This window comes from Phaethon lepturus, unplaced genomic scaffold, assembly GCF_000687285.1.
Source record: "Phaethon lepturus isolate BGI_N335 unplaced genomic scaffold, ASM68728v1 scaffold1751, whole genome shotgun sequence".
Classification (NCBI taxonomy): Eukaryota; Metazoa; Chordata; class Aves; order Phaethontiformes; family Phaethontidae; genus Phaethon; species Phaethon lepturus.
This window is the reverse complement of record NW_010518280.1, coordinates 17,969-34,583: the sequence shown is the minus strand read 5'-3', so window position 1 is coordinate 34,583 and position 16,615 is coordinate 17,969.

Sequence of the window (16,615 nt, the reverse complement as noted above, 5' to 3'; positions counted from 1 at the left end):
AGCAGGAAACTTTTTCCAGAAAGCGTACTGTGGAGGTTGAGCAGGCCAGTCCTAAGTATACTTCTGTAAAGCAATTGGTTCAAAATGGGCCTGGCTATATGAACGATAAATACAGAGAAAAGACAATTTTACCTAGCTAATACCCTCTGTACTAACGTTTGGCATCTGCAGTGCATTGACTGATGAAAGTGTAACTTCAAGTACGAATTTGCAGGCCTTGCTTTAGTAATTAGGAATGTTTCTTAAGGTTTAGAAAATAAACATTAGACCATGTACAAACAAAGCCAAGGCAAACTACATCAAACATCACAGTGTAATGTAATGTACAGAGCCAAAAGCCAGTGTCCCAAGTGCAGTGCACAGCTCCACATGCGTGTGTTAGGGATGACTTGTGGATCTCCAGCCTACAAGGAGCATTTCAGTGGTGGCTGAAGTAGGAGAAGCTTTTGTTTGTTGCAAGCAGAGGGATACAAGATCTCTCAGATCTTCCTAACTCGAGCTATTTTTATCAACTGTTAACTCAAGATCATTAACACGTTTAAAAGAGCTCTTCCTCAACATCATAATCATGATGGTCACCGTCTAGTTGTTGTACATCTAGGATAGAATCTTCTGTTTATTAAATTAATATAAATAGGTCACCTGTACAGAACACAAACTCATCTGATAACAGGAAGAAGGGTTACAGAAAACTCCAGTGGTGGTAAAATAAAAGTAAAAGCATTAAACCTTTGGATTTAAACCAAAAATAGCTTTATCTCTCATTAGATGAAGAAGAAATCCTAGTTGCAATGTACTGTAAAGCGTTCTTTGTACAGGCACAGACATTGCAGATGACCAGAAAATACTGCCCATTGTCAAAAGGGCAGGAAGGAAGGAGTTGATAAAAGAGGTCTGTTAGCATATGGAGAGGGACAGATGAAGGAAAAAAAAGTCAGGTCTTTTAGCACAGCCCTAGTATGAGGACAGACCAAATAAATGTTGTATACCTGAATTACAAGAAAATGCAAAGGACAGGGGAAGAAAAAATGTGAGGTTAAAATAACAGATTAGCCTACGTTAACTGAGATCTCTACACTACGTGACCAACATTCAGATGTTGCATCTGCAAAGAAAAATTTCCATTTCCTTTTTGATAAAAACTCCCAGCAAAGTAATGAAACTGATCTTAACGAAACACTTGATTACCTTGTTCCAAAATGCATTGCTGTAACAAACCGATGAATTTCTGAGAGGTAGAAAACTGCACTGAATGTCCTTGTTATTTTTCAGTTGGAAAGGAAAAAAAAAACACCTCTAATATTCGACTGACTAACAACATTGATTCTAAAATGTTGAGAATCTATAAAATTAACATTTCTAAATGGTAATTGTATTTAGCATTGTACTGGGTCTGGCCAGGATGAAATTAACTTTCTACATCACAGCCCTTAGAGTCCTGTGCTCTGCATTCATGGCTAGAACAATACTGGCAACACACCTGTGTTTTGGCTGTGTATGCTTGCGTAGCATTAAGGCTTTCTCTCTTCTCCCTTCTCCCCCTGAGGATGGGAAAGAGGCTGGGAGGACGCATAGCCAAGACAACTGACCCAAACTGGCCAAAGTGTTATCCCATACCATACGATGTCGTGCTCGGCAATAAAAACTCAGGAGGAGGAGGAAGGAGGGACCTTTGTGGTTCTGGCATTTGTATTCCCAAGAAACCATTGCCCTTGTTGAGGCCCTGCTTCACAGGGAGTGGCATCTGCCATTGATGCATGAATTCCTCATTTTGTTTTCCTTGCACATGCAGCTTTTGCTTTTCTTATTAAATTGTCATCGTTTCTATCTAAGCGCCTTCTCACCTTTCTTCTGTTTTCTCCCCACCCTCCAAGACTGAGTAAGAAGCTGGGTGGGTGTTTGACTGCTGGCTGGTGTCAACCCACCATACTCATTCTAAGATTTAACATGATTTTTTGCACTGTCCATTTACTTTAACATCTCCTCTTTATTGTTTACTTTCTCTGATTAAAATATTCTCTGGAAAATATTGAAAATGCTTTTCCCCTTCCTTCCTTTTTTTATTTCCCCATGGAAAATGTGTTTGAAAATTTTCAAAATATAGGATAATTCAATGAGTCAAATGAAACAACTATGTGTATCTTTGACCACACAAAAAATAAATAAAGATTCTTAAACAAAAGAATTCTTAAATAAGTTCCAATTTGACCGTTTTCTCTTTTGAGGGTGGTAGAAGGCATATGTTTACAGTTTGAGACACACTTAAAAGCATCCATATAAACTCTTTACAGTATTATAAACAAGCAGAAGGACTTACCTTTGACCATAATTCAAACAATAACAATATCATCTATTTTAAGGTAGAATATTTCATCAGGAGAGCATACTAAACATGAACAATATTTTAAGAGCCATTGCAATAGTATCACTTTTTTTTTTTTATAGAACTTTTCCTAAAGCAAAAAACCCTCCTTCAAAATCAAGTACATTCATGTTGCTTCATTGCAGATGAGTGGATAAGTACTTGTGGACAGCTGAAATCAAGAAGATGGAAACTAGCACAAGTTCTGTGAGATAAGGAATTGGTTAAAATGAGAGTCATGTGGCTTCTCTTTGATCATTTTCAACATCATGAGAAGAATCCAGATTTGTCAGTAAGCAACAGCAAGAGAAGTCACCAGTGCAGGACAGCCATAGAAAAACAGTGGGTTCTTCTGCGTAACTAGCAAAACGTTAATGTTGTTGCACACAGCAGCGCTGAAATACATATGTAATTCAACATACTGTTTTAGTCATGAGTGCAAAAAAAAACAGGCAAAAAAAACCCAGACAAAAAGAAAAGAAAACAAAATAAAATAAAGGCTTATTCAAAGCAACCACACAGAGTAAAGCTCCTAGGATCAGTGCAAATAGCATGAAGGGAGACCAACAGATCTTATCAGAGAAAATGAGAATGGTTTAAGAAAGAACAATGTTGCTGACTGTATGCATTAGAGAATTAAGTATAAGGACAGGAAAAAAATCCATTTAAGGCCAACCTTGGTACAAGAGCAAGCACATACTGACTGGACAAAAATAAGCAGGGAGAAGGAAGTTCCTAATTGTCAGAATACAAGGCTTGACAACAGCCTCTGAGAGCACTGATAATGTATGAACTCTGGAAAAGGGTAAGGAAAAGAGCTCCTGCAATTTTCAGCTGGAACATGCCAGTTTGCAAGAGTGAATGTTATGAGCATTAGTCGTGAGTGAAGTAGGCCTGGACTTGAAGGATATGCCCTCCAGTCCTACACGTCAAAACACCACGTTGCCTGTGGCACAAAAACTGTGAAGGTCTTCTAGAAATAACAAATGTGACAAGATGAGATGCACTTCACTCAATTTCTAAAACAGCTTGCTGTTTCTTGGAGAAAAAGAAAACAAATATTTTACTTCTGAAATCTTCCTCTGTAATTATAAATGAATACAAAAATGATGGATATTCAGCATCTGAAATATGCACTGCAAGTCATGGTCAAAGTTAAATTCTATGCACCTGGCATTGTACAGAACAGCACAGTCTCAAGTATTTTAGAAAGTTAACATGTGCAGTAAAAAAGGTACCATTGCTAAGAAAATACACTACAGTGTGACCAGGAGATGCTTTAAATCACATATTGGTTCCAGCTGAAAAAAAAAACATGTCATTGTAGTAATAAAGAGCACAATAGCTAAATATTAAAAGAATACACCTGAAAACATTTGTCAGACTGCAGAAAGAGAGAAGAACATTTAAAACATAGGTTTTGTGTCTTGAATTGTGTCAAGGCACCAGGATGCTATGGTATTTCACATTCTGCATGGCCAAGGAAAACATGTATTCACTGATTTTGAAAAAAGTTATATCCATCAAAAGACAGGCTGATGAAGCAATTTTTACAGTAAGATATATCAGTCTTCCAATAACAACAACAATACATTATTAAGAAATTCATATACTGATATGCTAGCATGAAATAATTATTTAATATAAAAAACTATAAAGCTGGGCAATTTTATAAGTATTTCAAATGCAACTTGTAAAATGTTAAAGATGCCACAAATGGTAAATCTTTCAAAATTCTCAATTAACAGTCAACTTATTCAACACTCTGTTAAGCCCTAGCAATCAAATCTAGAAATACAGCAAAGAATGTGGAGAATCAACTTCAAATTTCATCATCACATTCTCTTAATTACTTGTAAGTTTGGGATGATGGGATGATGTCTCAGAAGAAATTTTTTTAAAAACACAAAAATAATTTTGCAGTTAACATTAACACCTATGTTGGTTTACAAAAACAGTGAAAAGGAAAAGCTTCCTATGGCCAACCAAGGAGAAAACAGCAACTGCTGACTTCAGATGAATAGAGTCCTTTTTCTGCCACTAGCCACCCATCGAATTCTGACTGCTTTCTTTTGATATCTGCAGAATTCTTTGCCAAATATATTCATATATTGATTATATATTAATAATATCAAATTATAATTTATTTTGTGAGGAAGAACTACATTTTCAACATTACAAATGGTGAAAAAAACAATAGATTTCTAAACCATCTAAATATTTGCTGAAAACACCTGTAAACATAGAGAAAAATAAAAATATACTTGGTCTAAAAGGCATGGTTGAAACAAAATATTAATCTAAAAATTTTTAAACTCTCAAGAAAAGCAATGTGATACCCTTATGAAATTTATATATCCATAATGTAAGTCAGGCTACAACATATATTATATTAGAGCTATAGAAATTAACACGTTGTACTAAGTCTTACTTATCCGCCCACGCAGTGCATTTGATAGTCTGTTCCACAACGATGGATGTCTCCTCTAGATATCTTAAATTTATTTATGTTGCCAAATAATCCTTTTCAATCAATTTCCTTGCTCCAGTGTACTCACTGCTGTAGCCTTCTTCCTTCAACAGTTCTACTACAAACACCTGATTAAAAAAAAATAATTATGTGAACATAAAATTCAGGCTATTTTCTTTAACTAAACTAATCTGGACAGACATTAAAATGCAGACAAATGTCTAGCTTTAGACTTGTTAATGCAAAAGAAATTAATGTATATGACTGTATGTAATTCCCTGAAAGTGTCTACTATAACTTCAGAAGTCAAAGTAGAACTTGGTAACCCCTCTCCATTGGCAAAGTGACACTGATTTCCGAGGCGGAATCAGAACAATCACCGCAATGCCAGATAGCTTCCCTTCTAATAACCCTTTCTACATCTAGAGTATGACAAGGTTTTAATTTAAAGTGATAGATATTACAGTAATCTTCAGCAGCAGTAATACTGGGGAGGGAAATCTTTGTGTAGTGTACTTACTAAACATGATTCCTAATAATTTGATCAAAGCCTCGCTCAAGTAGTTGTGAAATAAATAATAATAAAAGCATGCCACACATATTTGTATACCTCTAGGCCATGACACAAATCCCAAGGATAAGGTAGACAGCGATACACCTAGCATTTGTGCTGCACGAGGCACTTTCGGCAGCTACATGACAGCCCTGGGCATACATCTTTTCTCCAGCCAGGCAAGGAAAGGACATGAAATGACAATAAACTGAGGTGCTGGCAAACTGCTCTCCCCAGCCTGCACTACTACCAGTGCATGTTGCAGAGCCACAACAAGCAGGATAAAATATGAGATTTTAGGGTTACTGGGTGGGCTGGAGCTCTGCTTTGTGAATGTCAGGAGGTCGCTAGGGGCAGGTAGCTGGGCAGGGAAGGAGCATGGCAGGGAAGGAGGCAGAGCAAGGTATAGAGTGGGACTGGGGAAAAGGGGCTGGAGGGTGCTACCTGGCTCCTACACATGGCAGTAGCTGTCAGGTCCAGCTCATCAAGCCTCTTCTTTGTTCATGCTGCTTGTGGTGCCTTAATATGTCACATTTAGGAATCTCTGAACCAGAGCAGAAAGCAAGTATCTCCTGCACTCAGCTGTCATTCCCTCAGTGCTCCAATGTCAAGCAGAAGACAGGAGAGCTGGTAGTTTTCTTGTCCACAGAAGTCTTCTAGGTACACCACTTCTGTCACTACCTGCCCTTATAGTGAGCCTCTACGCTCCCCCCCATGTCTCCTAAAAACCAGGAGCAGGCTGCATCCAACTCAGCTGGAAACGGTCCCACGCTCACTCTTAGCACTCCTCACTCTGTGTCTGTGTGTGTGGCACAGCTACAGTAGTAAATGTCCAATCCATATTCCAAAAGACTGAAGAACTGTAACAAGCCATGAAAATTTCTACCGACAGCAGTAGTTACTACACTTTATATGAACACGTGCAACCTGCCATAAAATTAAAATGAGAATCTCTTTCCCACAAAGATAGAACCACAGAGATTCAGGATAAATTTCCTTCCTTCTGCCCAGACTATACTACTACTTAATATGAAGATTTGTCAAAAGGTAGCTGGCTAATTTGTATCTTGAAGTGACATGAATGAGAAGGAACAGCTAAGTCTTCTGGGATAAAATTCTGAAACCTCAGAAAGCAAAGCTCATACAAGTTTGGAGGCATGCTTTCATTTATAGACCACTGATTAACGGTAAGTTAATAAAAGCCTTTTGTGCTGAATGTAGAGTTTAAGCTACCATGCCTAGAGTGGATAGCAGACAGTCTTTTTTGCAAGAGACCACTTCTGTGACTGTGAAATGCTGTACCTTGTCCAGCGTCCACCTGAAAACTGCACAGGTCCTACAGCCTCTACTGTCCCTGCATTGCAGCATTTCTGCTAGCTAGTCAGTCCTTGTTATTTGCCAGCACATGCTGAAATTTAACCTACAGAAACAGCCAGATAAAACTAAATTCTAATTCACTGGCTGCACATTACATTTTGCCATAGTTGTTGCTGCATCTGGACGCAGGCTTCCAGGATGCTCCTTTTGGTAAGAATGAACACAAAACACTTGTCCAGGGAGTTGTTTAATAAATAATTTTATCTCAGGTTTTGTTTTTGAAATGTAGCTAATGTTGCATGTTAGAGCTGAAAAACATTAAGCAACTCAGAAAAAAAAATTCTTTTTCTTAAACTCAAGTGTATTTTAAAGCTATATAATACACAAGGAATAAAATAGTAAGGGTGCAATGTAAGGTGAAGCATGCCAAAAAGATAAAACAAGGAAAACACATATCTGATGAAGGTATTTGATAAGGACTAACCTTCATTGAAATACCCAACACAGCTTCAAAACACAGTAGTTCATCTAACCTTCATTAAGCTGTTGCTTTGGTGCTATTATTGTTGGGTTTAGTTTTCATAAAAACTACCTCTGTTAGTAGGTTAGATAAATAAAATTTGTGCTGACATTTGTAAAGACCTACGTAACACATGAAGTTGAAGAGCTAGAAAAAATAGAAATTTGACAAATTAGCCAGAGCAATTATAGGGAGGAAAGCAGTTGCCCTGGTTTTGGCTGGAATAGGATTAATTTTCTTTCTAGTAGCTGGTATAGTACTGTGTTTTCGATTTAGGGTGAGAATAATGTTGATAACACACTGACATTTTACTTGTTCCTGAGCAGTGCTTACACTAAGTCAAGGACTTTTCAGCTTCTCATATGTCAATGTACACTTTGTGGATATATGTGGACATTTTATGGGCATTTTATGGACATATTACAGGGGTGGTCTGTAGATGAAGGGAATTATATCTGTGGATTATATCAAAGGATGGGAAGGGGAGTGGTGGTTAATGAGGATGTACTGGATAGTGTGGGACCTAAGCACGGCATAAATGCTATGGAGTAAGGCATGGAGAATGTGCTGGTTTTGACTGGGGTAGAATTAATTGTTTCCCTGGCAGCTAGCATGGGACTACTTTTTGGATTTGTGCTGGAAACAGAGTTGATAATACAGGGATGTTTTTGTTATTGCTGAGCAGGGCTTACATGGCATCAAGGCCTTTTCTGTTTCTCACAGCACTCTGACAACAAGTAGGCTGGGGATGCACAAGAAGTTGGGAGGAGACACAGAGAGGACAGCTGATCCAAACTGGCCAAAGGGGTATTCTGTACCATGTGATGTCATGCTGAACAATAAAACTGGGTAGAGTTGACCTCCTTGGGGACTGGCTGGGCATCAACAAGTGGTGTGCAATTGCATTGTGCATCATTTGTTTTGTGTATTCTTTTATCACTATTACTGTTTTCCCTTCCTTTTCTGTCCTATTAAATTGTCCTTATCTTAACCCACGAGTTTTACCTTTTTTTCTGATTCTCTCCCACATCCCGCTGGGGGGGAGTGAACAAATAGCTATGTAGTGTTTAGCTGCCTGCTGGGTTAAACCACAACAGAAGACCATAATTCACACCCAAATTCCAGTGTGTGTTTTACATTAAAAAGGTTTTTGTGGTATTCCAGTACTGGCTGAGAGTCCTTTAGACTTGGAAGAACACACCTGTTTATGTATTGCAATGCTAAGAATAGCAGGTGATAGGTTTGACAGCCTTTTGGCGTTTTTCAAGGAACAGACCCCAGCAAAAACTTCCACTCTTGTATCAGAATAAAGAGTGGACTATTTTTCCCATTTGCCCAAGGAAATTTTATCCAAAGAGGCTGAAAAAGCAAACTGTTCCAACTACAGTTGATAGAAGTGGCATTTTGAAATTAAAAGGTAGTCTTGGGTAAAGACGTACATTTCTGGTACTTTCTGAAACTCCTCTCTCATGTATTATGCACCAATTATTTCTCTAACATTTACAGTCATCTAAAACAACAGTTGCCTACAAAACAAGTGAAAGATTGAAGCCTCAGACCCATGTAATATATCAATATGAATCAAAACCTTTCCAAAATACTGAAGCGTATATTCATCCCTTCAAAACAATAGGTTATTCATTTCATTCTGAAACACCAAGAGAAACACCTCAGTTTTGTAACCTTTTTGGACTTGCCCTCTCCCAAAGCCTCAAGCTTCCCCCTCCAATCACATCATTTGTCTTGCAAATACCTCATCTTACCTCCTAGAAACTTTGAAAATAAAACAGGGGAAAAATGCCATAAAATTGAAAGATCTTAAAAAAAAGTAACACTGGAAATTGAACTGTGATTTGAAAGTGCATACAAATCAGTATTTCCTTCCAATCAGCTGACCCTTGATGCGGTACTCAAAATTAAAGCCTTGAGCTTATAAAAAAAAATGTTGAGGACACAAGGATATTCACCAGTTTCCCCACATATAATCTATAAAATCAATTTTGATTAAATTAAAAGTTCCAATGGAAAAGTGCTCCAGAAATGTTTATTTCTCTCTGAAAAAAGTATAGGAACCATCAGTGAAATCTGTTCAGAGCTGTCATTTCTCAGGCAGTGGTTAGTCTACCTTGGATTTTCTTTGTTTCTCATATTTTTATGTCTATATGGGTATTAAGTGGGTCATAAAGAATTCATTATGAGCTTTTTTTGAGGAAAGGAAGTAAAATAATCAACCAGCTGTGAAAGCCGTTGATATAAAGAACTGCACAGAGCATGAAGGGCAGAGTACAATTCCCAGAAGACTGCATATAAGATACAGTACTTAAGTACCATAGATGTGGCTGACATTTTGTTTTCCAGTGTTCATTCTTATTCCCATGTTACAGGGATGCCAATTACAGTTGTTATTTTGGTAGTTCACAGTGGCACTTCCCATGTGTATCTGTTACATTGATTTTAAATAGATCACACAATGTCAGGAGCCAGGACTAACTAGGAAACCTACAACTCCTTCACAACCTGCTTGCTAATGCAGCAAGGCTGTAGTTTGGTGAACATTTATTTCAGAAGCAATGCTGAAGTTTCTTTTCAGAGGAGACGCTTTCCTAAGCCCCTTTGTGATAGTAGATACAGTCAGACTGAGGATCTGATCTGAATTAAAAATAACCCAAAAAAACTTTAACCCACATCAGTTCCCTGGGGGGCAGAAAGCAATATGAAGAACTAATTATGCTGACACCACCACAAAAGGATGTGACTGTCAAATTCTGACCAGGATACCTTATTAGTGCCCTCAGATATTTCCACTGAAATTGTTCTCCCCTTCACTTAGTCTTTTGTATTTAAAATGACTTTACTTACTGACCAGACCCTGTCAGTGCTCCTCATATTTCAGACTGGATTTTAAACACAGCCAAGAGGCTTTTTTTTTTTTTAAACGCAAGAAGCAACAAGCTCTAACAAAAGCAGTAGCATCCAAGCACACCAAACCAATTTTCCACTTAGATACTTGTTCACTACCTTTACAGGAAAACCCTGTAGTACTAATGAGGAAGATTGTTTCCAGGATGAGCTGCTCCATCACTTTTCCAGGGATCAAGGTGAAGCAGACTGACCTGTAGTTCCCTTGGTCCTCCTTCTTGCCCTTCTTGAAGGTAAGAGTTACGTTTGCTTTCCGCCATTCTTCAGGCACTTCTCCCAGTCACTAAGACTGATAAATGATTATTCAGACTGGCCTTGATATGACATCATCCAGCTCCCTCAGCACTCATGGGTGCACCCCATCAGTGCCCATGTACTGAGGTATGTCCAGTTTGCTGATGTATTCCCTGACCTGATCCTCATCCACCAAGGGTGCATACTCCTTGCTCCAGCCTTTCCCTCTCGTCTCTGGGACCTGGGAGACCTGAAGGCCAGGCTTGCTAGTAAAGACTGAGGCAAAGTCATTCAGTACCTCAGCCTTTTCCACGCCCTGTGTAAAGGTCCCCACCCCATTCAACAGTGCACCCACATATTCCCTAGTCTTTCCTTTGCCACTTCTGTATTTACAGAAGCTCTTTCTGTTACCCTTGACATTCCTTGCCAGTTTCAGCTCCAGGTGGTCTTTGGCTTTCCTAGCCATGCTTTCCTGCTTGGACAGTGTCTCATTAATCCTCCCAGGTTACCTGTTTCTGCTTCCACCATAGGTACACTTTTTTCTCTTTGAGTTTTGCCAAGGGCTCATTGTTCATCCACACAGGCCTCCTGGCATTTTTACTTGACTTCTTGCTCACTGGCATGAAATGCTCTTGAGCTTGGAGGAGGTGATCCTTGGAGATGAACCAGCTTTCTTGGCCTCTTATTTCTTCCAAGGCCTTATCCCATGGAACAGTTTCAAGCACATTCCTGAAGAAGCCAAAGTCTGCTCTCCTGAAGTTCAAAGTTGTGATCTTGTTTTTACTCTGCTCCCTCCCCTCTCAGGATCCCAATCACCACCATCTCATAGTCAGTGCAACGAAGGCATCCTTCAACCTTCACATCACCAGCAAACCCTTGCTTGTTTATAAGTATAAGGTCCAGCAGAACACCTCTCCTAGATGGGTCCTCTATCATTTCCATCGGGAAGTTTTCATTGATTTTCTCCAGGAAACTCCTGGATTGCTTATGCCCTGATGTCTTGTCCATCCAGCAGAAATTGGGGTAGCTGAAGTCCACCACAAGGACCAGGGCCTGCTAACATGAGGCTGCTTCTAGCTGTCTGTAGAAGGCCTCATCCACTTGTTCTTTCTGATCAGATGGCCTATAGCAGACACCCACTGTAGTGTCACACATACTGGTCTACTTGTTAACCCTTACCGATCAATGCTCTGTTGGCTCCTCATCCACTCCTGGGGAGATCTTCATGCATTCCAGCTCTTCTCTCACATAAGGAGGAGCTCCATCTCACCATTTGTCCAGGCTGTCCTTTCTAAAGACCCTGAACCCTTCCTTTGCAACACTCCAGTCACACAACCCTCCCACCACATCCCAGTGATCCCAATAGGATCACAACCCTGCAACTGCACACAAATCTCTAATTCCTCATGTTTATTCTCCATGCTCTGTGCATTAGTGTGCAGACACTTCAAAGAGCCACTCCAGCATGCTGTTTTCCCAGAAATTACCTGTGAGGTTTCCCCATAACTATGTCTTGTAAGCACTTGCTTATATGCAAATGCTTGAACACTGTCTTGTGGATTTTGCTGTCTTTCACCCGCATCACTCCACTCCTTTGTATGTCAATGCTGTCCATCACTCCTTCACAGGGCTGCTGGTAACTGTGTCCCTCTCCCATCATTCCCAGTTTAAACCTTTTCTTACCAGGCCAACCATCCTGCTGGCAAAGGCATCTTGATATCTTTGTTCCACTTATTTAGGTGGAACCCATCTCTCCCAAGCAGATATTGATCCTCAAACAGGGTGCCATGGTCATAGAAACCAAACCCAGCTGGCAACACCAGCTCTGCAACCAATTGATAACTTGTAGTCAACCCTTTCCCCTCACCAGCAGGATTGAGAGGAACACCAGCTGGGTCCCATAACCCTGACTATCACTCCCAGAACTTGATACTCTTGAGATTGTACCTGGTAGTATCATTCATGGCCACATGGGACAAGAGCAGCAGATAATAGCGAGTAGGACAAGCTTTAGCAGTCTTTCCACAACATCCTGGATTCACGCCCCTAGGAAGCAGCAAAATTCTTTGGACAACAGGTCAGCTTGGCAGGTGAGTGCCTCAGTCCCCTCCAGCAGGGAGCTGCCCACCACTATCACTTGCCATTTCCTCCAGGTTATCCGGCATGGTCCAATTAGTTGTCCTGGTTGCTTCACTCGAAAGCACACCCATCTCTGCTGCTTTGAGGGCACCAAACCTGTCTCACATGTGCAAAGCTTCAGGTAGAGCAAGAGCTTTCCTGTCTGTAATGTGCCCTGTGACAAACCATGCAACAGGTTTTTAACAAGCCAAGGAATGGTTAAGTAGCAAATATCAGAGTGTTAATTTAGTATCATACCTAGAGCATTAAGTGACAGACAGACAGGAGAGAAAAGGGATATAAATTAATCCCCTCAGCCAGGATATAGTATTTCTCTGTTAAGAACTTCTAACCAGCATGCCAACACCTGTTATACACATAGCATGTGCCAAATGCTAATTACTGCAACCGATTCAGGGACAAGCCAGTTTAGCAATTGATTGTCAGTACCAGGTAGCCAACAAGCTCTTGAAAATTACATGCTGAATTTGTAGAAGAGATTGCTAATATGAACTTCTGATTTTTTAATTGTTAGGTATATAAGAGAGTGGGGAAAAAAAGAAAGAGTAGGAAAGGAAAAGACAGGTGAAACAGAGTCCTGACACCTTTCCCCATTTACCCTAAGCCTGAAAGCTCCAGGTAGTTTGGCTTAATACAGTACAATCTTACACTAGTCCAAAGAGGACAAGGAACTACAGGACATCTTCTGGGCTGAGGTTTTCATACAGCAAGACCTTCCAACATATGCAAAGCCTACTTATAACATAAAAGCAGATATATCCTAATCATTTTCAGCCATATCACAGTATTGTCAATGGTCACTTTAACTAAAATACTACTGCTTTCTTTAAACCTTCATTCCTTAAGTCATACACTACCTTAAAATGCCAACAAGTGCTTTGTACAGCTCCCATAGCTGTAGAGGAAGAAACCCTGGTGATATGGACCTTTTTAAAATGTAAAAACAAAACCTGATTTACACTTTTAAAAAATGAAAAGCATAGTCACCTTTAGCTATCTGGTTGTAGCAAGTGTTGCCACTTGTAGTTCCTGCAGTTGCCAACGTTTAACCTCTGAACTCACCTTCTCTGAATGTACCCAGAGCAGAGAGCTGACCTGCTCTACCTCCTTGAGGCCAGGGCAGCACCACAACAAACTTGGGATCAACTTATTTTCAAATATTTATCTTGACAAAAAGTTATACAGATACCACAGGTGACATATCATTGCAGTTTTTAAACCAGCAAACACAGACCAAAAATGACATATTAAATAACCTTTCATGCCATTCAAAAACCTGTAGGAAGTCTGAAAGAAGTATGTTGTGGTGTTCCTCTGTGCAAAACACTGCAACTAGTGTACATGCAAAAAATCTGACACGTCCCAGACACAGACATCAGCTTCAGTAGCTCAGAGGAGCACCGCATGTATTTATCAGCTTAAGGCCCTACAGTATAACACATTGTTTTTTCTAAACTTATTATTTTATGTCATGAAGTAATACACAGGGCCAAAGGCTGACTCAGCCTCAACTTGTCTGGACCTGTGTAATGAATGAAAAAAAAACCCGCGATGTTGTATATGTAAACCTGGTTTCGAACATTGCTCTTGTATAGCCTAAGACTGATTTTTAGTTCTCTAAGCTCATATCCTTCCTCACAGATCTATTCACCATGCTTTGACAGCTTATTTAATTACTTTATAAATGTTGCTGTTGGTTATAGGAAAATGCTGGAAGCATTCGTGGAAAATAGAAGCTCTGAACATAGCACAGGCAGTATGTTTAAGATGTAATTGATTTTTAGATATAAAATGCATCTTTATAAAGATTTTTGCTGAATCTCAAGTAGTTATGTTGCAGTTGGCAACAAGAAAACAGGGAAAGGTAAGAGATAGTAATGACCCTTTTGTATTAATGCCAGTTGGCACGTAATGAAAACACCATGCAGCTCCCGTATTGACACTAGGCAACAACCATATCTGTTAATGAGCCAGTGAAGTGAAGAAGCGAGCAAGATGTAGGACAGAATATAGTCACAGCCCAAGTAGCAGATTCAGCTAGTGAAAAGAGAGGACCCTCTTCCTGAACTGCTCAACATATACAGGGGTTCCCCGAGAGGTACGTAACCAGAGTTATGTTGACTTACTGTCCTCCTATTTATTAGGACTAGTTCAAATGATGCCTCAAAATCAGAGTTAAAAAATAACAAACCTACTTTGCAATCTTATCCCATCGTCTATGAAGCATGAGATAATCTGTATGGAAATCCTCCGCAGATCAAGATCTAGCAGCTACTGAAATCAAGTCACATCATCAAGAAAAGAACATTCCCTGTTTATCATTTTGCTCGATGCTTCATTTGCAGAAAATAAACACACTAAAACAGTTCTGATGGTATTCAAGGAGAAAAAAAAAGATATATTATCCAGTGTAAACTGTAAATTTTAAACCAGTATCTTGTGCAAGACTATGTTATTTCTAGGTATGCATTAATTAAATTTAAGGTTATTTGCTTTCATTATAAGTTCATCTTCCTAGTTTATATTTTACTATCCTTAAAAACAAGGCCAAAACAATGCAGAATAAGGAAAAGGAACACAGTGGAAAATCATTATCTGATTTACTTTTGCACATTGAGCCAGTGAGTATTCCTTAACACATATTTCAGTTGCTCCCAGTCTTCCTGCTTTTGAATAGTGGCTACTTGCAAAGCAGAAGGAAAGTGTTGGGGTTTAGGCAGTGTAGTGTTTGGCAACTAGTCACAGCCAATAGAAATGCTGTACACAAACATGCTTGTTGATTTTGCAGCTCAGAAGAAAAAAACACATTGTTTTCCTTTAGGTCTCTAAGTATCTGACATCAGAATCTTGAAAATAGCATAAATTGCCATTAGTACACACAATTCCTTTAATTAACAAAATTATTTCCTTTCAAAAATTGAAAAAGGAAGTATGCAACCTGCCAACCACAGCATTCTCTTCTCTGGAAGTGTTCTTTTTTAGTGAAAGATAATTGTTTAAATTAAAATTACTAGTAAACTAACTTGGGTACAAAACCAATAAAATTAGACCAAATTCAAAATGAGGTGTCTTTTGACACACTGATTCTGTACTGCAATGACACTAATAAAATTGTATTTCACAGCATGTGATTAGTACATTCGCACAGTATTTTTGCTGTACAGGACATAGAAGTAGAACCTAAATGCACTTATGCTGAAATCAGGACTTTCAGTTATAGCTGACATTACCCACCGGATGTCTTATGTGTAATAGAGACAGTCGTATATGTACACCATGCTCCCCTTAAACACAGGTACTTAACAAATTCTGTGACAAAAATAATCCTTTCTTTCTCTGGATAAGATTCTAGGAAGTAATGTTCTACAAGAGCCAGAAATAAAAGCTCTCAGCCCTGCAGGGAAGTAGCTGGGGATACTGGTGAATGAAAAGCAGAACATGAGCTGGCAATATGCACTTGAAGACCATAAAGCCAATCATATCTTGCATCAAAAGGACCATGGCCAGCCCTTCAAGGGCTTTATTCTGCTTTATATCCCCTTTACTCTGCCGCCATGAGACCCCATCTGGAATGTTGCATCCAGATCTGGGGTTTGCAATACCAGAAACACATGGACCTGTGTCCTGGTTTCAGCCAGGGTAGAGTTAATTTTCTTCAAGAAACTAGCGTGAGGCTATGTTTTGGATTTGGGATGAGAAACTGTTGATAATGTGCTGATGTTTTGAGTTGTTGCTGAGTAGTCAAGGACAGTCCAGCTTCTCATGCTGGTCTGCTAGCGAGCAGGCTGGGGGTGCACGGGAAGCTGGGAGGGGACACAGCTGGGACAGCTGACCCAGGCTGGCCAAAGAGATATTCCATACCATATAACGTCATGCTCAGTATATAAAGCTGGGATAAAGAAGAAGGAAGGAGTGGAGGGACGTTCGGAGTTGTGGCGTCTGTCTTCCCAAGAAACCATTAAGCGTGATGGAGCCCTGCTTCCCTGGAGATGGCTGAACACCTGCCTGCCCGTGGGGAGTAGTGAACAAATTCCTTGTTTTGCTTTGCTTGCGTGCGCGGCTTTTGCTTTACTTATTAAACTGTCTTTATCTCAAACCATG